The sequence below is a fragment of the Sturnira hondurensis genome, unplaced genomic scaffold (genome assembly GCF_014824575.4).
Source record: "Sturnira hondurensis isolate 20B ecotype Veracruz unplaced genomic scaffold, ASM1482457v3 Scaffold0016617, whole genome shotgun sequence".
Taxonomy (NCBI): domain Eukaryota; kingdom Metazoa; phylum Chordata; class Mammalia; order Chiroptera; family Phyllostomidae; genus Sturnira; species Sturnira hondurensis.
In genome coordinates, this window is record NW_028089248.1 from 3,155,383 (window position 1) to 3,179,327 (window position 23,945).

At 55.6% G+C, this 23,945-nt stretch overlaps 1 long non-coding RNA gene across 1 annotated transcript; it reads right to left on the reverse strand.

Annotated features, from left to right (window-relative positions):
- Positions 1-20,607: 20,607 nt before the first annotated feature.
- LOC119001108 (uncharacterized) lies at positions 20,608-22,869 on the reverse strand. Its single transcript, XR_005069484.1, has 3 exons — positions 22,426-22,869; positions 21,622-21,843; positions 20,608-20,865 (listed from the first exon to the last, which is right to left on the reverse strand). It is a non-coding gene; the product is annotated as an uncharacterized LOC119001108 (long non-coding RNA).
- Between the last annotated feature and the right edge of the window lie 1,076 nt (positions 22,870-23,945).

Genomic DNA, 23,945 nt, shown 5'->3' on the forward strand with positions numbered 1-23,945 from the left:
CTACATCCCACCCGAGGGGACCTGTGTCCTTCTCCACACCCCCTGAGAGGACCATCAAGGACCCAGCGAGGGGCCCGCCATGACCCTGGCAGCCAGGTTGGTGGTGCAGGTGACCTGGGTCACAGGAGTGACGCTGGCCGTGCAGGCTCTGTGAGAAGATGGGGCCTGAGGGCTTGCAGGGCAGTGACGTGGTGAGAGAGGCCCGCCACTGTGAGTGGGGGGCTCAGCCTGGGGCCCGTCTGCTCCACGCGGTGCCTGTCTGGCCCAGCAAAGCCCCCTGGCCCTCCTGAGCCCCAGTGAGCACCGCACAACACCAGGGGCTGTTCCTGGTGAATCTCCTGCCGGAGTTTGTGCGCCATGCAGACGGGATGGTGTGGAGGGGCCCTGCCACTCCAGAGCAACGGCCCCCTCCACTGGGGGCATTTTGCTCACCCCACTCTCCTCCAGGGAACCTTCGGTAACATCCAGAAACATTTTGGGGGGTCATAACTGGGGGAGAGGAGAAGATGCTACTGGCATCTAGTGAGCAGAGGTCACGGATGCTGCTGAAATGTCTCCAATGGCACAGGATGGCCCCCCTACGAGAAAAACTGCACAGCCCAAGTGCCAGCGATCCTGAGGCTGAGAAGCCCTGCTCCAGGGTCCAGGCGATGTGTGATGTAGGTGGAGCTGTCAAGGGAAAGGTGACAAATGGTGACACGCTGCCCCTGCTGGGGCAGTAAGGGGACAAAGGACTCAGGCGCCCCCATTTCTGGGTCTTCTTTGGGGTCAGAGCCCAGAGAACCTGCTGGCTACAAACACAGGAGACGTGGCCCCGGCCCCCAGAAGAAACACCTTCCCCAGGCCAGCGGCAGGTGATGTAAACACGAACGGCCTTCCGAAAAAGTTCCTTCATCACGGGGATCTCGTTACCCATGCCTCCCCCCCTCGGGTGTCCCCTCCTCTCTGAATCTCCACCACGGCCACCACCCTCCCACCGATAAGCTCCACGGCTCCCCCTTCAGGTCCTGATTAGACCTTATCAGCCACGTGGGGGCCAATCGATGGCAGATCACTGAAGATCAAGCCCCCGATAGCTCATACGTGCTGTCCCCAGCCGCCCCAGATGCTGGCCACAAACAGAGCAGATCTGGCTTTGGGTGATATCATTCCATGTCCTCAACCAGAGACATTGAGATAATAACTTTCCAAATATTGTCTTACGAGATGCTTATCACTGTAAAACAATATTTTGTCACCAGGCATTGAGCAAGGGGCAGTATCATCTTGCAGAAACACGTAGGTTGGCGAGGGGAGGTGAGGTCATCACATGGCGGGGAGGGCTGCGGGCAGGAGCGCATGGGGTGAGACAGTGGGCTTGCACGGGACCCAGAGGGCTTTGGGACAGCGGAGGGGGGGGCGGGGGGCTTGGCCAGAGGAGCCAGTTTTCAGGCCATAAACAATGAATGCCAAGTCAGGGAGGAAATGCAGTTTGCTCTGAACATGGGGTGCAGTGGGGGGCCATAGATATGGCAGTCCCCCTGCCCTGCTCATGGGGAGTTCAGGGTCTAAAAGGGAAAACGCAGAGAAAGGCAGACGAAATAATGGCCTAGGTGAGCATACCCCATAACCTTGTTTCTTCATCAATGATCATCAACATAAGTTTTTTCCCCCAGAAAAATAAGATAAACAGCAACAGCCCACCTCATACCATTGTGTATAAGGTGCACTGCCCCGCGGCTCTGATTTCCTACTGGGAACAGAGGGCTGTTGATGGAGGTGAGCTTCAGGCCCACCGGCCCGGGACTCTGAGTCTGCAGATGGGGACAACGGTGAGAGGGCACTGCAGAGAACAGGTCCCGATGCGGCCATCAGAGCTGAGGCGGGCAGACTCTGTTCCCCAACACCCATCCCTGCCCTCAGAATGCCCTTAGAAAACCCTTCTAGGGAGATCCCAGGGAAAGGAGCAGAGCAAATGCAGCAGAAATAAATGGGAAAGGGAAGGTGCTGTGTCTGTGTGGTATGTTGTGTTGTGTTGTGTTGTATTGCATTGGGGGGCAGAGAGAGGGGCAGCCTAGGGGTGCAGGGCTGCTACAACACTGTGAGCCAAGCCCCTCAGGCTCTCGGGGTGAACACCAAGTTGTGGTGACTGGCAAGGCCCTTGAGGCTGGGCTGGCTCAGCCCAAACTGTCACTACCACCTACTCAAGCTGTGTGACCTTGGGCAAGTTCCTGAACCTCTCTGTGCCTCAGCTTTCTCATCTACAAAATGGGGACATCAAGAGGGTTGTGGAGAGGATTAAGAGAGCTGATCACACCCGCAGCACACAGAACGCAGCCTGGCATGAACTAAAACCACCGTAAATGTCCGCAGGGTCCTTATAAAGACCCACTGGGAACCCCTCGGAGCCCAGAGCATCCGCTGGACCGCCATCGCCACATGCCAGCTCAAGGCAGAGACCACTGTCTCTAGGAGCATGCTGAACCACACTTCAAAAATATCATTTCCGGCACTGCCAATGGCTCTGAAAATGATCACTGCTATGGAAAAGGGACAAAAGTGAAGCCAGAGGCTGACAGGCTGAGCTGGCAGAGGCCGACGAGTCACATCGTCCACGACCCTGTTTCCAAATGAAGTCACATTCTAGAGTACTGAGGGTTAGGGCTTCAGCATATTTGGGGGGGAGGAGGACACTTTAGCCCACAGAACTGGGTAACACAGGAGACCAGTGAAGGATTTTGAAGTGCCGTGACACCATCCGATTCATGTTGGAAAAAGACCGCCCCACTGGCTGGCGCAGAGAAGCTGGTAGAGGCTTGGGCTGGAAGCCAGCGCGTGATGTGGCAGCCACTGCAGTAGCCAGGTGAGCCGAGGCCGCAGCTGGACCAGGGGTGGGGGGGGGGGGAGCCGAGGAGGCGGGATAGCTGCACCCCCACTGCTTTCTGCAGGAAAAAGCGGAGACCATCGGCTGATGGATCAGCTGTCACACAGAAGGCAGGAGGCATTGGTAGGATAACTCTGGTTTTGACCCAAGTGTCTGGGTAGAACTCGGTGGCCATGTACTGAGAGAGTAACCAAAGGGGCAGGGGCGGGTTCGCGGTGGGGCGGGGAACAGTGATTCCAGAATCCTGTTTGGCACAAGCAAAGCGTGCGCTGCCTTTCTGACGTCCGAGCAGAACCGGGCCCTCGGACTCGATGCATCCAAAAGCCAATTCATCACTTTCTGGTCTCAGTTAATGGTGCCCCCACCCATTCTGGGGACCACCCCAGCCTCCCCTATGACTCCAAGCCCTGGGGGTTCTGTCTGTTGAGGGTGCCCCAAATCCATCCACAGCCTTCCCTCTCCAGCATGTTCATCTCGTGCCCAGCTGACCACAGTGACCCTCTGGACCTTGCTTCACCCTGACCCACTGCCCCTCCTGCAGCAGGCGTGGTGGGCGGGGTTGGTCACTAAAGATCAAAGGGGGCATTTCGGGGTATCTCCCTTTGGTTCACGGTGTCAGATGGGGAAACTCGCTCAAGGGGGACAGGGCGTTACTTCTACAACCTCGCATTGCTCAGAGAAGGCTCTTCAGTGGCCACATCTGTAGCCCCAAATCTCTAGGCCTTGAAACCCAAGGTCTTGGGTTCCAGTTCTGACACCCAGCCCTCTTGGCTGATGACTGTGGTTGGGTGACCCCAGGATGCATCGTCCCACCTGGTGAACGGGACATTACTGGTGACGATGACAGAGCAATACTTGTTCACGGCACTGTTGCAGACTGACCACAGGGTCCATTACCCTCGATGCTGGCAAGCCACCGAGTTTCTCTGAACCTCCGCTCCCCCGAGGGTAGAGAAGCAGTGCCGTGCCTCGACAGTGGGGCTGCCTGGGGACGGCACAACGTAACGCACCTCACAAGGCACCTCGCACCTCGAGGAAGCTCACGGCTAGCCTCACACCGAGAACCGCTCGGAAGCCGACGCCACACACAGCCCTGCCCACCTTCCGTTTTCCAGTTGGAGGAAGAGCAACTCTGAGAAATCACAGTCATTTCAAGACCTCCTTCCTCCATTATTAATTTTATAGAGAGTTATTTTGTGGCTCTGGCTTTTTTTTTTTTTTGGTAATTAGATGCTGTAAAAATTTTTTAGTGATTTTCTCTTCTTCGTAATTAGAAATAGCGATTAGAATATCTTTTATATTACATGGCGTTTTTCCTTTCAACAATTGTATACATTTTGTATTCTTTGCTTTCCTCCATACAGACTTTAATGAGAACAAACTCATTGTGGACCATAATTTGCGATTATTATAGCGTGTCATGAAAATGAGTTATTTCCGTCACAGAAATATAATGCCCAGCGTAATGTGTTTTTTGCTGGTGGGTTTTTATCTTTTCCCTCTGGGGACAGGGGAGCTGTGTTTGCCAAGTTTAGAATCCCCTTGAACCTGAAAGGCTGAGGGATTGTGGAGTGAACTCAGGCTTTCTGGGGTTCTTTCCAAAGTGGTCCGCCCTCCTTTCTCTGCACAGAGCAAAGCGTAAGGCAGAGAAGAGGTGGTTTCGCACATTTCATTAAAAAGCCCATGGGATTCTAAACAGCTGCTTCCCAGCAAATGACGTCTGTTCAAGCAGGCACGGAGCAACCAGAAGCAGGTCACTTCTTCAGATGCGAGCAGGCTGTCAGGGAGCCCTGGGTACCCCTGGATGCCTGCCCGTGTTTCTGCTGCCAAAGGCAAACTGCCACACACGGGACACCCCACCCTGCATTTTAGGTGGCACAGCCTGAGCTGCACACAGAGCGCGGAATGACACGCCAGCGATTGAGGGGACCATGGCCCGTCTGCTCCAGCCTTCCAGCTGCACGTGGGAGCCAAAGCGGGAAAGGGGTGGGGGACGTCGCCTGTGCAGCTGACAATGAGGCAAGTGCCCAGGGGCTGGGCTCTTCTGACACATGCCGCCTGCCTACCCATTAGGGCATGGTCCCCTGGAGGTCACTGCCAAGGGCAAGGATGTAGTTTGGGTGTCACGTCCAGATAGGGAGGTGGGGGCATCTCTGCTGGGATGCCACACTGCCCCAGTCAGGGTGCGTACCACGGACTTGGGGTGGGATGGGCAGGCCACATGTGCAAACCGGGGATGTGGGGGCTGACGGTGCACTCAGAAACGGTGACTGGGGGCTTTATAACGGCCCTCCTCACACAGGTGCGGTACCAGCGGTTCTGGGAACACGCCCCACCTTCCATGGGCTGTGGAAGCTCCAGGTGCCCAGGATGGCTGCCTCTGCAGGGGAGGCAGCCTCCGAGACGGCCCTCGCCCCAGGCAGAGCGAGGGAACCTGCAGGAACAGCCTTTCCTTGGAGAGCAGGAGCAAGGCGCCATGAGGCTTGCTGCTAACGGCCCGCCCTGCAGCCTGCGGTTCCCGGCCACACAGCCTCACTTGCGCTTCATCCCCTTCAACTCTGCCAGCAGCCCTGGGCGGCAGCCCTTGGGGAAAACGGTTCCCATTTTACAGACAGGTTCTGTAACTGGCCATAGGTAAATGCTGGAAGGTGGGGGGATGGTGCAGTCAGGGGCTGCTTTGGGTGGGGGTGGACCCTCCAAGTTGCCTTAATATGTTTACCCCATAGCCAGCCCTGACCTGTGTCTTCTGGTCAGAAGGCCAGGATCTTGAGGTCAATTTCCAAGGCTGAAATCCCAGCTCCACTCCTTACTAGCCACGACTTTGGGAGACTTGCCTAACTGCGTGGTGCCTCAGTTTCCCCCTCTGGAAACCGGAAACAATCATCCCATCAACCTGACGGAGGATGAATGAGCTCATGCAGAAAGAGCCCATGCACCCGTGGGGACAGGTCCCTGGGGGCAACCGCTCCAGTTTGTGCAGTTCACAGAGCACGGGTTTGGGGTTGAAAGGGCTGTGACCCGCCCCCACCCCCCACACCCACCGCAAAGCTTGGTCAGCCGAGCCTTGAACCCATGAGCTCACAGCTGCCCAGAGAGGGCACCTTTCCTGATCCATCCACCACACAAGCACCTTTTCCTAACTGCTAACGAGACTTGCAGTGGCTAGAAGCATCTGGCTCTAGAATACCAGCACATCCGAGGTGCCCAATCAGCATGTTAGGGTGCGTTCGGTCCCTCTTCCTGCTACTCAAACTGTCCCCAGGAAGTGGCAAAGCCAAGGACTGAACCCACAGGGCAGGGGTGTGGCATGGCCTCCACGGGGCTGTCCCCCAGGAGATCCCAGGGATAGCCCAAGAGTGAGGACCGGGCGCCCCAGCTCCCATGCACCTTGGCAGGGCCAGGGAGCACCAAGTCTCCCCACCCAGCCCCCTGCGCTTCCCTGCAGGACGTGAGAGAAGCGAACGGAGAGCACAGAACAACTTCCCTAGATCTCAGAACAATTCTGTCCTGCTTCCCCCTGACAGTAAGCGACTCTCTTCCCAGCTGAGGACTCACATTCGAGCAGGACAGAGTGACACTCCGCTACGAAGGCCTGATGCTTTTGTACGGCCAAGTGTACATGCTTCCTAGCACATCGTCCACCCAGCCCCCGGGGGCCCCTCCCCAGTATAACTGTCCTCGCTCCCCTACATCCAGACGCAATTCGAGTCGGAGAAACCGCGCCTGGATTACATCTGCAGCTGCGGAATTACCAGGATGACTTTCGGGCGGCGTGACAGTGATGTCTCGGCAGTCCATACGTATTGATTTGGGTCGATAATAAACAATTTGATTAGCCTCCCAATCCACGGGCTGTCACAGCAATCACCAGCGGGGCCCAGCCGAGTGGAAGGGAGGCAGGAGACCCGAGTGGCGAGAATCCTCAAAATAAGAAACTCCGTCCTGATTAGAGGCCCGGCTCCAGTGAATTGGACAAGACAGCCCAGCCGCCGCGTTATTAACTCCCTGGGAAAATACTGGGCAGGTCCCTGGGGCCAGCCTGCATATTCCGATGCGGATCGATAAGCAATCTCCGGTGTCTATGGAATTCAGACTCGAATCATTTGTCTCCGGCTCCTTTCTCCAAAGGGAGCCCCGTGGACGGACCTAGCCTGCCGCCCCAGCACCCCTCCCCCACCCCACACACACTCCCCGTGTAACTAATGACCCGCCACAGCGGCGGCCAGAGCGCTGGGCCCTCTTCCATCATCGGGAGAGGCTCTCTCAGGTGGGCCTCATGATGGTAATGGCCTCCCTTCAATTTTTTAAGAAATGATTCCCACCCTGACATCTTGGGGGTGAATTTGTGTAAGTGATGGGCGTGCCCCTCCATGACAAGCAGACAGATGTCCTAGTAATGGACACCCCCCCACCCAGTGTCCACACCTGAGGGTGACACTTAAACAGAGCAGGAAAGGGACCCTTCTGTCAGCATCTGTGGGGGACACAGAGGGAGGGGTGCCACCTAGGGACGCTGTGAGCTTGGACGGGGGCGCTGGCTCGGGAGAGAAGGGGTGACACCAAGCAGACTCCAGACTCGCCCTTGCACTGGCTTCTTCAGTCACAGGTCGACAGTGGACGGAGTTCTTTGGGCTGCGGCAGCAACCGTCGGACGCTACACCCTTGGGTTGGGTGGAGACTCTGAAGGGCCCTGAAGACGAGGGACCAGCGGGGACCACACAGCAGTCCGGCTCCTGGCAGGGACTCTGGCCCTCCCCTCTGCCGGCAGTCGGGAAGGCAGTAGGGCTCAGTGGCTGTGACAGGCTTTGCATCAGGTCCTTCTGGGGTGGCCTCTGCCAGGTGAAGAGGGAGAATTTAATGTAACAATGCAAGGAAAGTGCTTAGTGGCATGAATAGATGCTCAGTAGTTACTGTTTTTAGCAACAACATGAGACAAAAAGTGCGCTGAGCTGCACAAATCTGATAGGCAACGCGTGGACAGGAGCAGAGGCTCTATCTCTGGACTGAGGCTGGAGAACCAGGCTTAGCCCACCCAGCCACGCCCACCAGCCGGCCCCAATGCCGCCAGGCCACGCCCATGACCACGCCCCCTTCACCCTCCCGCACCCCCACTGAGTCCTGAGGTTGCTGGGGAACCAGCTCATTAACTTCTGCCGGCTCAATGGAAAGATGGAGACCCTGAGGATGGTGGGGCCTTGAGCATGTCTCTGTCTCCCCCAGGGACCCTGTTCCCTTCCAGCCCTCTGCTCCGCCATCCCTAGGTCAGGGGTTGCCCACAGAGCCACGTCCCAGAAAGTAAAATGGAGGAAGGGACAAAACAGATTGGGGAAAAGGGTAACATACCAACTATTTTATTAATAATTTTTGTCTTAAGTTAGCTTTAGAGTTACAGAAAAATCACAAAGGTGTACAGAGAGTTTTCACAACACCCACATCAGTTCCTCCATTAACACCTTTTGCAAAGTACGATATATTTGTCAGAGTGAGTAATTCCGGTATTGATGCATGATTATCAACTCAAGTCCATACTTTATAAGATGCCTTCAGTGTTTACTTAATGTCCCTTTTCTGTTTCAGGATCCCATCCAAGATACCGATTTCCGTTTAGAGTCTCCTTAGACTCTTCTTTGCTGTGATAGTCACACCTTCCTTAGGTTCTTTCTTTTCTTTTTTTTTTAAATCCTCACCCATGGATGTTTATTGATTTTAGAAAGAGAGGGAGGGAGGGAGAGAGAGGGAGGGAGAGAGAGGGAGGGAGGGAGGGAGGGAGAGAGAAACATTGATGTGAGAAAGAAACATCACCCAGTGGCCTCCCATACACGCCCTGACTGGGAATCGAACCCGCAACCTTCTGGTGCATGGAACAACATTCCAACGACTGAGCCACCTGGCCGGGGCAGACTTTCCTTGTTTGTAATGACCCTGCCAGTTTGGAGGAGTATTTTGCAAAATGCCCCCCCAGTTGGAATCTGATGTTTTTTTCAGGATTAGACCACCGGGGTATAGGTTTGGGGAGGACCACCACAAACATAAAGCATCTTCCCCATCCCATCCCGAGAACCCCTTGGTTGCTCCCATGTTTAACGAGCATGAAAAAAGCTGCTATGAACGTTGGCACGCGGGTTTGTGTGCCACATGGCAACTTTTTTTTTTCTAGACAGTTCTCAGAAAGCGGTCTGTGAAATGTTACCTGTATCCTGTCAATTCCGAGCCTACCTGCAAGGCACGCTGGTAAATGTAGGCTTTATTCCGTGCCCAGCTGAAATGTAAGAGTTCTCTCACTAGGCGGGAAGGAATATGGCAGACAACCAGCAGCTTCAGCCAAGAGACATAACTAAGGGGGGCGGAGTGGCTGGCGCGGGGGACATGAAGGAGACAGGGACTTCCAAGTACTCAGCCCCTGCCACCCAGGGAACCAGAAAAGACTGGCCAACTGCCAGGGAGCCAGGAGAAAAAGAGCCTTCAGGTGGGGAAACGTTCGGTCATTTACTCACTCAATAAGATGCATTGATGGTACGCCTGGAGAATAGAGTATTATTCAGCAGTTTAGAAAAAATGTGCTATCCCACGATGAAAAACACACGGGAGCAGCTCAAATGCATATTACTCAGTGAGAGATGCCAGTCTGAAAAAGGCTACAGACCATAATTCCAACGATACGACATTCTGGAAAAGGCGAAGCTACTGAGGCAGTAAAAAGATCAGTGGTCGCCAGGGAGTGGAGGGAGGGGGGAAATAACCACAGCACAGAGGGTTTTTAGGGCAGTGAAAATATTCTGTATGAAACTGTCCAGTGGTAGATAAACTTGTTATAAATTTGCCCAAACCCATAGAACATGCCAAGAGTGAGCCCTAACGTGAACTGTGGACATGGATGATAATTACATGTCAGTATGGGTTATAGCAGAGATGCCACTCTGTGGGGAATGTTGATAATGGGGGGGGGATGTATGTGTGGGGACAGGGGGTAAATAAGGAATCACTTATATTCCTGTCCATTTTTCTGTGCACCTCTAAAAAGATGTATATCATAAGCATCTCAGGGAACAAGGTGAGAATGCCCATGGTCCCCCTGAGTTCTACAGCCCAGTGATGAGAGTCTAACAATATTTTGGGTGCTGTGATGATCTGAGATATCTCACAGTCCCATGGGATACGGGGTGGCAGGGAGCCTGCTGAGGTGTCTACAAATTCCAAGACGCACGCATCACAGGCAGCCGGTCCTTTCCAGTGGAGATTCAGTGGAGATTCCTCAGTCTATGGCTTCCCCAGTTCCCCAGGACTTCCCAGCACTTTCCTGGGGCAGGTGGGGAACACCCAGAATGGACTGCAAGGATGGGTGAAGCTTAACTCACTTAGCCTGCAGTTAAGCCCCTTGGGACACGTATCTGTTCGTGTTCACCTTCAGAGCCTTCCGGGGAACCCAAGTGGCATCGCCCCGAGAAGGAACGAGCATTTCGCGTCTTCCTCCACTGCCGCCGTCAGAACACCTCTGCTGCGTATGACAGCACCACGGGCCTTTTCTGCAGAAGACCCGGCCGGGCGGAAGGGGCTGGCCCGGGCGGAGAACAGGGTGAGCTCGAGCATCCCGGGTTTGGCGTGGGGCCGACGGCCGGGTTCCGAACTGGGCTGGGCTTCCGCCATGCTGCATCCCACGGCACGCGGATGATAAATACATGTACAGATTTCACCTGCTCTGCTCTTTTCGGGGAGCCTGAAATTTTTTTTCCCTTATTGGGGCCCAACCATATCCAGACAATCCAAAAAATGCACAATAATGTGTTTCCAACTCCTCAGTCCCCAAGCTCACACGCATTCGCTCTGCCTCCTGGGTGTCCTATACTGTCATGTGGCTCCCAGGATGACTCCGGACGGCACCTACTCTGTGTTCTCCTGAGCGGTGTGCAGGATTGGGTACCACTGAGACATAAGCGCACCTAGGCTCCTGGATTTGGTCCCCTTTGCCTTCTCCAGAATGTCCCCAGCTGTCTTACTTATCAGACCACCTGGGCTGGGACCAGCTGCGGAATTCACCTGAGCCTCCGCTTTACCTGCATAGTGGTGCGGACACCCTCCTGGGGTTTGTGTCGGAGCCAAACGGTGTAACGGGTCAGAGTGCCCTTGTCCGCTGTGACTGGCTCATGGGAAGGTCCAGAGAGCATTGCGCAAAAACAACAAGAGAGGCACATGAGTGCCAAAGGCGTGAAGCCTTGAGTGTCAAAGGTATGCATTCAGGAATGTGTAAACCTTTCTCCCTGTGATAGTGTGGGCAGCTAATACAAAAACACCAGCGTTCTGTTTATCCCCCTTAATACCCCCAGAGGGCGTGGGGGGAAGCGTTCCAGCGGAGGGCTCTCACCCCAAATAGCCAACACAAGAGGCAGGAGATGCAGGCAGAAATTTCTGGGGCACCTGCCCCAGACCCCTCTGGTTTTCGGCATTAAATCTGCCTGCCGTGGGGCTGCGTGCAGACCGCTGCTGGGCGTTAGCTCTGGTTAGGCTGCATGAGGCTCAATTTAACCCCAGCCCTCGTTGCTGCTATTGATTGATTTTTAAATTAGATGAGGGCAATCAGTAAATACCACCCAATCAAGTTCTAAAAACATACAGGAGATTAGACAATTTAGGGTAATCAATGGGAATATTCCTTGATTTGCTACCACTCAATTTTGACCATAAATTACAACTATAACTTGCGAGTTAGGAAGCTATAAAGCAAGTGGATGTGACAAGAAAAACTATAAGAAATGAATTAAGGGGCTGACGACGAGCCACTGATTGTTGTCCGATCACAAGGCAAAATCACTCTTACTTCCTATCTTAGATTTCTCGTTGGGCCTCCTCACCCCTGTTAGGTCGCGCTCGCAGGAGGGCTCAGGATGTGCTCGGCTTTTAAACAAAATTTGGGGGTAGGGCTGGGGGTGGAAAAGTTTTGGGTGTGGGGCTGCGTGGAGAGACTTATTAGAACAATAAGGGATCAACCTAATTTTGTGGTTGCAAATACATGTCCTGTAATTTTCGGCTCAAAGCCCCACTGTTTGTTAAAACCCTCACCTACCTCACAGACACTTTCAAACGCTGACGCGAAAGTCACACTTCCCTACTGTCATTTCCTACAGGGCCTAAAATGTAACAATAATTAAATGTAATTTTAGATCAGAACTTCATACTCTTAAAAAGCTGTACTTGTGGAACTGTACAGTCTGCCCGTCTTCCATCATTTAAAGGGAACATCCAAATGGCCAATTCTATTTTCCTTTCACCGTCCAACAGACAGGATCTGGAGGAAATGAATTTGCTTTCAGGATCTCCTGGTTTGCTGGCAAAGGAAAGGACCCCACGAACGCCTGCACTCACTCATTCACTCATTCATTTGTTCACTCACTCATGCATTCATTCACTCCCTCATTCATTCATTCACTCATTCATCCATCCTTTGATGCACATGGACACTGAAAGAGAGACAGACTGCTCCAAGTTTTCTCGTTTCCTTTCCTCCTATCAGTGCTCCTAGGAGATTTGTAGAAGTGGGAGATGAATAATCAAGTTGTAGTCCTTTGTTTATGCCCATAAATAGTCTGAGGACTTCCTGAGACTCCGGGGTCCCTATTCTCTTCCTGCTTGAGGAATGGAGTGGCTTGTTGTGACAGACCCCCGTCCTGGTGGGACCCACTGGTAGGCAGGGAAGAGCAAGCCTGGGGGCTGGGTCAGGAGGTCGTGGCCCCGCTGCGCAGGCTCTGCCTTCGGGACGGCTGTGGGAATTCTAGGCAGACAGACACCTCAGCTGGGAAGGGAGGAGAAGTTTAAAGCCAGAAAGTTTTCCATCAGTGGATTGAGCGCGGGCCTGCGAACAAGAGGATCGCGGTTCGACTCCCAGTCAGGGCACATGCCTGGGTTGCAGGCCGGTTCCCTGCAGGCCAACTCCCAGCAGGGGACGCACGAAAGGCAACCATACATTGATGTTTCTCTACCTCTCTCCTTCCCCTCTAAAGATAAATAAATAAATAAAACCTTAAAAAAAAGAAAATTAAAAAAAAAAAATAAAGCCAGAAAGTTTTCCTGAAGACTGGGAACTTAATTCTTTAAAACAAATTGTCCTGATGTGATTTTTTTAAAATTAATACATGCTGACTATAGGGAATTTGGAAAATTCAGAAAATTATAAGGTAGAAAATTAAAATCACCTATAACCCTAGACCCCCAAATTACTACCGTCTTGCTGTGTCTTCCTCCCTGTTTCTTTCCGGCCTTCAGCCCATGCATACAAAAATAAAGTGAGTCCGTCTGGTGCCTGCTTTTTCATTTAACCTTACATAATAGACATTGTCTCATACCATTAAATTTTCCAAATAACACAGTCTCCACAGACGCAGGATTCTGTGACCAAGAACTTGTGGGCACCCTTGCGGTGCGTCCTCTTAACAGCCCTATGATGTAGGTCATTGCCATTTTGCAGAGGCGGCAACTGGGGCTGGTACAAATTGGCAGGGGCAGGGTTCGAACCTGGCCAGTTGAGCTCTGGAACCCTTGACTCCAGCCAGCCACTGTGGGTTCTTTGTTCGGGGCCTTGCAGAGACAGCGAGGAGGACGCTTTCCTTTACCACAGGAATCTGAGTGCTGGTCCCCGGCCTCTACCCGTAGCTGAGGCCACGCTTGGGCTACTCGGTTTCTCCCATTCTTTACTGACTGACACGCGCCCTGTCTGAGGAAAACGGCAGGCACAGAGCCATTCTGGTCCTGTTCACGGAGCCAGCTCTCGGTGACAGCCTTCCCCCCAGGGCCGTCCTGAGTGCCAAAGGAGGTCTTCCCTGGGAAAGTGCCGTGCACACCATGGGGTGCTGTGCACCAGCTGTCCAAAGGCAGGGGTGCACCACGATGCGCTATTAGGGTGCTTGCTGGCTGCCACACTGTGAGACAGACCTGGCCGGGAGATGGGGGAGATGGGTGTCCTGCGGCCTGTGTGGTGTTGAAACACTTTCCAATTCATGGCTAATATTTTAAAAGCTCAGGAAGTTTCAGTGAAAATATGATACACATTTACCCATCCTCTGGGATAGCCAGAGGACATGACCAGGGGGGCCTGCGTTCCCACAGGGCAGCCAGTGCCTGGAGCAGAGCAGCTGGCCCCGTACGCAGGAGTGTGCACCCTCACACTCAGTATCCCTGGGAGGTGTTGTTCCCACCGCCTTGCAGTGAGCCTGGGACTGGGTGGCTGGTGTTGGCTTACTGCCACTCGAATATAAGCTCCACCAGGCCCAGTCTGCCCTGTTGTATTCTTGCTGCGTCCCCGCCGGCCCAAGCAGGAGCAGGGCCACTGGGTGTGCCCTGAATGGATAACTGAAGAAGGAGGATGCTAAAAAACCATCTGTAAGATGCGAGCAGTTTCCAGAGCAATGCAGGTGGGAGCCTGAGGAGCTGGCTGGTACTGGCAACCCATACAAGGTACCTGTTGACGCCAGCCAGGTAGACTGGAAGGCCCCCCCAGGAGATGGAGCTGGCCAGAAGCCTGCTGCTCCCCACAGTGTGTCCACCAGGCAGGAAGGAGTCTTAGTCCCCTCTACCATCCCGGGGCCAAAGGAAGGCATTGGGACTGCAGACCAGGCTCTCAGGGGCCTGTCGGAGTGGGGACCTACTCCCCCCTCCAATCTCTTCCTCAGTTTCCAGCGTCCAGCAAGGAAATGTCTGCGTGCAGGCCCAGGTGCCCATAGAAGAATTATCGTCATCTCATCTCAGAACCAGAGCCACCATTTCCTCCCTAGAAGGTGGGGGTTATTAAAGGTCAGAGGTCAGCCTGTCCGTCTCTAATCCTGGCCATGACCTTACCTCTCTGCACCTCTGCTCTCCCTACCGGCAGAGCAGACAGACCGATGGCGCCTGCCCCTCAGGGCTGCTGAATGGCATCAACACAGCCAGCACAGTGACAGCGCACACCTAGTGAGCACTCGCCACGTGACAGGTGACACCCTGGGTGCACATTCCCAGCGCCCAGCACCACACACATACCAGACGAGCACCTGCTCAATAAATCACCTCTGCAGGTCGCCACAAGCTCGGGCTTCCCAGGCAGGGTTCCTGTGACCCCCATTTTGTAAATGGAGACACTGAGGCCTGCAGAGGTTACGTGGAGTGTGGGCCATCGAGGCCAAGACTGTGCGGCCATCGAGTAGCAGAGCCGAGATCTAAGCTGGACGGCGTGACTGCTGAGCACACGTCTCTCACCCCCGCCAGCCTCCCGTTCACCTGGGGCTTCTCGCACAGCGTCAGGCTGAACGGTGAGACGTCCATCTCCGTCGAGTCTCAGCAGCTTCGTTCCAATCAGTGCACCAAGGATGTGAGGGACTCTCCTGGCAGAGGCGAGGACGGTGACGATGAAGGCGACCAGAACCCAAGGAAGATGCCGCGAGGGCGTGTCCTCGGCTGCGGGTGTGGCTGTCACCCCAGGCTGCCCTCTCCCTGGGGCCCTCAGAGGTCCCGGGAGCTTTAGAAGAATTGCCCGGGAGGTGACCAGGAGAAGTGAGCTCTCCTTTGTCATGGTACGGAACTAAAAGGGCAGACCCATTCATCACGGGAGTTTCTGAAAGTGCTTTTATTTTGCCATTTAGTATGCCAGCAAGATCATTTCCCTTAATGTATACTCCTGGTGTTAACGCGCCTTAATCCATCACACGCCGTATTATGAAATTACTGTGTTTTACGCCGGGCCCCGCCTGGGATCATTAACCCAACTCTTCTCGGGGCCATACATCATCCCACGGATTACCTCATGGGTCCTGCGACCCCTCTCCCTGGGCTTGGTGGCAGGGCGGCCCCAGTCATTTGTCCTCGCCTGGCCTGACAGACAGGATGTTTGCATTAGTGAGCAGATGGCTCCTGGGTGAGAGGCAGACGTCACCTCCCGCTTGCCGCCTCTCCTTCCAGTGACCCAGGTTTGCAAGGGATGCAGAGGGAGACAGGGCTCGCCAAAGCTGCCCTCTCCCCGCCTCTCCCAGTGTCCTCAGGCCAGCCAGGGTCTGTGTCCCTCTGTCCCCGAGCCCAGTAGGGACTTCCGCTGTCACATCTCACCAGCCTGTGACTCCGCTCCTGGGGGCTCTGCTCTGGGGCCTGGGGGGACAGAGGGCACCAGAAGCACCTGCTTTAACCAGTCCCTGCACGCTGCCCCGCCCCACCCCCAACACCGCCCTTCCCCCACCGAGCCCTAGCGCTCACAATCCATTTTCAAAGCCAAAAACATGGGTGATGCCTTGTAGATTCTGCTTTGCTCTGACTCATCCTAGTCTCTCCACCGGCAACTCTCATTGGCCCTTCCGACAGAAAGCATCACGAATCTACCACATCTCCATTTCCATGGTGTCCACTCTCACCCGTGCCTGCGTGACCACAGTTGCCTCCAACTGGTCGACCCTCCCCCTGCCCCATAATGTGTCTCCCAGAGCAACCAGAGGGATGTTACAGGCACACAAACTCCTGAGGTGCTGAGACTGTCCTATATTTTGACCTGGGTGCCACACATGTGTGAAAATTCACCGAGATATTCACCAGGATGCGTGCACATGCCACAAATGTATTTTATACCTCGATGGTTAAATGGGAAAAAAGAAGACAACACAAATCCGATCATGCCGTTCTTTCCCCACGGAAAATGCTCCCCGCCCGTGGCATCCCCTTGTCCTCACACAGGGCTCTGGTACTCCCAGTCTTAGCCCCAGGTGACCTGCCCAGCCGCCCCTGCCAACCCGTCTTGCCAGGAGCCCTTGTTCTCACCCTGTGGACTCTCCGTCCCACCCTCCAGCTCCGGAGCACGCCAGGCCCATCCAGCCTCACTGGGCTCACTTGCCCCTCCCTTCCTCTCACCTCACTCATGTTTATCTTCCCCCGGGGCCCTCGACCCCCTGAAGTCATCCTGTGTGTGTGCGCTATCACCTACTCCACGAGAGCAAGGAACCCCCCTGCCTCACTCACCCTCGCTCTCCCAGGGCCCTGCCCTCCCTTTGTCTGGGGGCACAGTATCGTTACAGTAAGACTCAAAGGGAAAGCTCAGTGGCAACCTTGGCCATGAAACTAGACCTGCACAGTGGCAGCCGGAGCCACAGGTGTTGGCCGTCTGCATGAGAGTTGAACTGCATTTCACTGGGAATCCCCACCCCCCAGGAAGGTGGCACCTGGACCCCGCAGGATGCGGCAGGAGGACCAGGTGGGCCGAGGGCAGCTCTGGTTCCTGGAGGCCACCATGGTCATTCAGAAACCCAGGAACGTGGGCTTCTGAAGACACTCGTCTACATACACACAGGAGGAAGAGGGTGGGGCCAGGGCAGTGTGTTCAGCTTTTTCTCTTCACCAGCAAAGGACAGAAGAGACACCTTGCACCTGGGCCCCGGCCCAGATGTGTGTCCACCCGCCCTGATGGGTGCACCATGATGTGCGGGTGGGGGCGAGGCACGCAGGCCTTTTCAGAGGGCAGGGGGCACGACCAGGGGCCTCTGGCACAGCCCGCGGCTCACGGGATGGCCAGTTTGGGGCCCCCTGCTGAGGCATCGGGGTTCACTGGGTCCCAGAAATGTGGGACAGGCACTTCAGGTCTGCGTGAGTTTAGCTGAAAGCAGACCCTTGCCGGCTGCACATGGTTTCTTGGGGGCTGACCCCAGGAAGCATAATGAGGCAGCGGTGAAACCGAGGCAGGAAGGAAGGAAAGGCCATGTAGTGATTGTCAGATGGCTGGGACGGCCGTGGGCTGGGTCTCCGGGGACCCTCAGGAACCCTATAGAGGACACCCTGGTGTAATCCCCCTGGAGGAAGGGGGCTGGGCCACGGGTCCGCTGACTCTCAGCCCCCCCCCCGGCTACTGGGGGCCCCGTTCACACATGCATGTGCACACGCACTGCCTGGTTACACTGGCACCCACCTGAGCAAGCCCCCTGATGCTTGCAACCAAGAGAAAGACGCAGACAGATAGTTGGGGCGCACTGCAGCCCACCTCCCAGAGGCTGTGCACGCCTGTAGGTCAACCCAGACGAGCCCAGGGGATACAGGACAGGATAGCCACCGAACCTGCTGGGGTCTCCCTGTGGTCACAGACTTGGGGCAGCCACATGGCACCTCAGCTTTGCACTCGGGTGGCTCCATGTGGCCGGGGCCACGGGCTGCTGGACAGAAGCCAGATGGCGCTCCCCACCAGCTGTGCCCGCCAGGCCTCCTCGTCGCCCACTTCAAGGGCCGATGCTAAGGGCCCAGCTGTGGGGGAGCCCATGCTGAAGTGATAGCCTTCACGGGTATTTGCTGACCACAGGCTGTACCTGTTCAGTCAGATGTTCTCCCATTTCATCCTCACGGGGACCCTGAGCAGCAAGTGCCACCCGCTTCCTACTTTGCGGATGAGGCAGCCGAGGCCCCAGGAGGGACGGTGACTCACCCCACATCCCACGAGAGAGAGCACTCCCCAGGTCTGAGCCCGACAGTGTGCGCACTGCGAGCAGCCATGGTGAAGGCTGTCCTACTCTGGGGCCTCCCAACCCCGGGGAGGGGCCGGGCCCAGAGGCCCAGGCCTGCCCCTCAGAACTCTGAGTTTGGTCACAGGAGCAGATCAGCTGCCCAGGAGCCACACTCGCCACCCATGTGGGCACAGACGGATGGAGCCCTGTAGGGCGCCTGTGCCAAGGTCAGATGGCCCCTCTGCCCTCTGGAACGCCAGCCCCTGCTCAGAAGGCAGGGGCAAGACCCTGGGCAATCGCTCTGACAGAGGGCAGCGGCCAGACGACGGCTCGCCAAGTCGATGGACGTGCCACCAGGCCGCGGGTCAGGACATTGCTGTTGTCATGCCCTGGGCACGTCAAAAGCACGAGAAGCTTGGCATGCACCCTCCTCCTGGGGCTGAATTTGACTGAGATCGATGAAGGTCATGAGCACAGTTCCCTCTTCTGCATCTTTGCCCCTGCGGGCTCCATTCTTGGGGAACAGCGGGGTCTTAGGACACACAATGAGAGGCAACCGTGAGGCGCTGACATCCCGACATGGGAATGTGGCACTGTGGTGGCTGGCTCCCATTAGCCCCGTGCACAGAGAGTAGGGTTGGTTGCTTTCCCGAATCAGAGGGGAAATGCTCGGTTATAGACGAAAGGTCAAGGCATAAACCGTGCTGGCAAATGCGGAGGAAAGTCAGAAACCACGCAAGGTCAACAGGCAGCCCCTTACTGCAGGTCCCTGACTGGGTCATTCTTACAAGGAAGAACATGAAGGCAGGCTACCAGACGCTGTAACTAACCGGCAGTGGCCTGGTCAGCTGGACAGGACAGACCAGCAAGGGGGTACATGGGGAGAGCTGTTCTGTGGAGCCTGGGGGACCACCCAGGCTGGCCATCTGGGGTTCCGTGAAGGGGGCGGTAAGCTGTGGCATGCGCAGCGGATGGAGCAACCCTGGGGGAGCAGACAGGAGGCCCGGCATCTGGCCGGACCCCATCCTAAGCTATCCAAGTGATCAGGCCCAGCTCGAGCTGTCAGGCAGAAGGCGATTCCCCCCTTCCTCCACTTTTTAGTTCCGTAAGACCCTCAGCCCACGGAATGCCACCTTGGGGAGAGACAGCCATCTGCTTTGCCCAGCCCACTGGTCCAAGGCCAATGCCAATCTAATGCTAATCTCCTTGGCAAACCTCCCCAAGGACATGCCCAGAAACTGTGTGTGATCTGGGCACCTCGTGTCCTGTCATTCTTGTACATAATATTTGCATCTCAGGGCCCTTTCCATGAATCTACAACTTGGCACTAGCGGCGAGGGACACGGCCAGGCCCACACCCCTCCCCACCCATTCCTAGAATAGCAAAGCGTCACAGCAGGAAGGACTCAGAGAGAGAGCCGTTCCAGGGTCATGCACTCAGGACTGGACAGGTAACCACTGTAGAAGAGGCAACCAGGTGTGTGCCTCCAGGGACTGCTCAGTCCGTGGACCCACCTGGAGAGCCAGTGCTGTGCCCAAAACCTTTGGTCCTCACCACCACCAATGCTGCCCCAGATGTCTGCAAAGCCTCTGGCGGGTGGGACTCAGTCTCGCACTCACCTAGTCCAAATCTCCATTGTCCTGATGGAAACCATGATCTGTAGAGAGAGGCAGGGCCCACTCAAGGGCCACGTGGAAAGCAATGGGCAGCCCCAGAAGGAGAACCCAGCTCGGCCCACCTCTTTCCTTGATTCATTCATCTAATCGGCAAACTCACCATGAGCCAGGAAGGAATGAGCCACAGCCCAGCTGGCAAGACCTCAGAGACTGGCAGGCAGACCCCACGCACAGGCAAAAAAAACTGCGGCCCGCAGAGGGGAAGGGACTTGTCAGGCTCGATCAGAAAAACGGAGTGTCGGGCAGAACAAGGACTCGGGCTACAATGACGCCGTATGTGCGGGCTGGGGGTTGGTGCCCGTTCCTGTCCAGCCTCCGGGGAGGACAGAGCAGGACCTGGCAGAGGGCAGGGGCTCCGTGAATACACCGTTTGGGGGCGACTGTAGACTGAGAGATCCCACTTTGGGACCCTGTGGCCTGGCACCCATTCCCCCTTGCAAGGTTTCTGAATGATCCACATCTTTTTCACAGATTTTCTGAGCATTTCCTTCGGATGTCAAGTTCAACAGGCCCTCTGCAAATTCATAATGCGCATGGAATAAACAGAAAGCAGCTCAAGGTGAGTCATTCATTAATCAAAACCAAAACAGGCCCTGATCAAGCACAAACCATAAAACAGAAAATGGGGGGAGGGTTGCCCAATCTTTTTATTGAATATTAACTATGTTATGTTTTTTCATTTGAATTCTGAGAAAGCTGGCTCTCCGCCCCCCAGCTATGTATGAACTCAATCCAAAGTCAATTTTCCTTGAATAGGTGGCTGCCTGCTCCGTGGGTGCCAAGGTGAGAAGAGGGACTTTGGAACGACAGTCACTCAGCACCGGACAGATGCCCAGCCAGCAGGACCACCACCTTGGTGGCGCAGAAGGTCCTTGTCCTTGGTCACATTTTCAGCATTGCCTAATGTATATGGAGGGCGTGCAGGTGACAACGTGAGGACCCATCCTCAGGAGGTGCCCACATTCAGGGGTAGAAGTAACAGGTGCCTGAGTGACCCTGAAAATAGCCACCTGTGGCCACCACTAGGCTAAGACCCATGGTGAGGGGCACGCCTCCATTTTGCTGGATGAGAGAAGGGAGCGTGGATTTCATGCAGATGCAGATGGCTCAGTTACAACTACTTTTTTTCTCCTGTGCTCCTCACAAGTGTCCCATGATGGAGATAGGCCAAGGCATGCCATCCCATTTTACAGATGGGCGAACTGAGACCCAAGGTACAGAAGGATGCCCCAGGCTGGGCTCTCTCCACTCCCCATACTGCCTGCAATGCAGGGGGCCCATGACTGAGCTTTGGTCCCTCCTAGGGCTGCCCATGTGTCCAAAGTGGGAAACTTCTGGCTGGGCAAGTACTGCCCTTCACACTGGCTGGGAGGCCCCGCATCTCCCCCCGCCCCCGGGGTAGCCACAGCCTGCCAGCCAGGGGCTCCATTCTCTGTCTCCAGCAGGGAAACGGCTGAGCTCCACTGAGCACCGGACTGGAGTGGGCAGCTCCCCACGAAGGTGGCGGGGTCCCAACTGGCACGGGCGTACCCCCATGCCATTTGCACAGCATGGGAGGACTGTGATTCCGGGGTAAAACTCAGGAGTTTGCCCCCCAGAATCCCAAAGTTGGAAGGGAACAATAAGGGGATAAGGATGAGATTTGACCCAAATTACCTCGTGCCTGCTGGAGCAGAACAAGGCAGTGGGCGCTTCCAGGGCGAGTCAGGTCAATGGCACATCACTAGAGAGGTCAGCCTAGTGGGCGGGTGGGGGTGGCGAGAGGGGGTTGGAGAGCTGACATGAACTCGGTGCAGACATCCTTTGGAAACCCCAGGATGTCAGGACTGGACAGGCCTGCTTGCCACGGAGTTCCAAATGCCAGCTTCCTAAGGGGGGCTTCGGCAAACAGTGAAGACAACTGGGTTCTACCCTTAGAGACCGGATCATAAAATTTGGGGTGCAGCCGGGGCAGCCATACCGAGAGGTTCAGCACTAGGCACGAGGCTGATGCAAAGCCTGCTTGAAAATCAGCATTTATGGGCGGGCTCCTTCACTTGACAGAGGAGAAAACTGGGCCCGGACCGGACAAGGGCCTTGGCTGACCCCCGACAGAGAGAAGCAGATCTCCCAGTGACCAGTGAAACCCCTCTCCCTCCATCCTTCCCTTCCTTCCATCCACGCGTCCGTCCTCCCTCCCTCCCTCCCTTTCTTCTCCTTCCTCCCCCCCCCATCATTCAGGTGCCCCTTCGGCACACCCTGCTGTTGAAGGGGCACGTGGCACGTACTGACCCCTCCCCCGTTGGAGCAAACAGTCGAGTGGAAAAGACCAGCATTAATCAAATAACCACACACATAAATGTCAACTTCCCACCGGGACCAGGAGCAGCACAGGAGGGGCCGTGCAGGGGAGGCACCGTGGCAGAGTATCCTCATTTGTTACGGGGGTCTCCTCCCTTGCCCCACCTCCCCCCCCCTCACCTGGACACAGGATGTTAGCAGATTTCGCAAGCACGAAAGTAGTTCTCCAAATGCTGGGCTTACCCTGACTGTGATAGGCACTCAATAAATATTTGTAGAATTGAATTGTTGAATTGAATTATTCTACAAAAAATAAAGCGAGGATTAGCAAGAATCCCCACACCGAGGCAGCGTGCGTTCAATGTTCCTGTTACTGCTGACGAGTCCCAGCGTTTGCCCGATCCGAACGGAGACCCTCAGCCAGACTGCCTCCCACCTTCCTGGGATGTCTGAGCCGAGGGACTCGATGTCGCCTGGCTCATACCTGCCCCCAACCTCCCAGAATGGGAAACTGAGGCCCAGGGAGGGGAAAAAATTATTCAGGGTCATGCACAGGACCCAGGCCTCCTAGGTCCTAGGACAATGGGACAGGTGCTGGATCGAAGGAAAAGGGGCATGTCTTGGGAAAAGGGGCAGGTGGTGTGGGCTTCTGTTCGAGTGTGGAAAATCCCCAAGTCAGACATACCCTCGGTGAGTTAACTCACCCTCTATTCTGCGGTGGGTCCCCACATCCCCGGGGTCATTCCTCCACGGGCCACAGCCAAGAATAAGTGTCCACATACATTGGATAGGCATTGATCGTGTTCACTGTTTTCTGCTCTGACAGAAGCTTCCAGATTTCTCTGTGGGGAACCATCCTCTCAGTCTGTGAGGCTTAGGTAGGGCTGAACCTATCTGCTTCCAGGGAAGGTTGGCACACCTCTCCCAAGGTGCAGCAGGATGCCCCGGGCTGGGCTCTCTCCACTCCCCACACTGCCTGCAATGCAGGGGGCCCATGACTGAGCTTTGGTCCCTCCTAGGGCTGCCCATGTGTCCAAAGTGGGAAACTTCTGGCTGGGCAAGTACTGCCCTTCACACTGGCTGGGAGGCCCCGCATCTCCCCCCGCCCCCCGGGTAGCCACAGCCTGCCAGCCAGGGGCTCCATTCTCTGTCTCCAGCAGGGAAATGGCTGAGCTCCACTGAGCACCGGACTGGAGTGGGCAGCTCCCCACGAAGGTGGGGGGTCCCAACTGGCACGGGCATGGAATTTGCACAGCCTCTCCGGCTTGGCAGATCAACTTACTCCATCTCTCTGGCCACAGCGATTGGTTCCAGAAAGGACACATGACTCCAGGTGCTCCAATAGGAGTCAGCCCCGGGACCTTGGCTGGAATACCGAGAGAGGGGCACTGTCTGTCCACTGGTTTGTTAAGCTGCTAAGATATCACCCTGGAGCTTCTGGCTACCATCCTACATCAAAGCTGGAGAGCCGTTCTGCTCAGGAATGAAGACAGTGGAGGAAAAGCCAAGGGCCGAGGACAGACCGGGTCTTCATGATATACAGGCACAGATTCCCACTGCTGGACGCAGGCACTCCTGAGGCCACACTGTACTTCTTAGTTCTGGGAGGTAACTGGTTAACCGTGAGGCAGAGACAGCCACCAGAGGTGGGTGGAGTTCTGCTAGGGAGCAATCACGCCCTCAGGGACTCCATGTCCCAA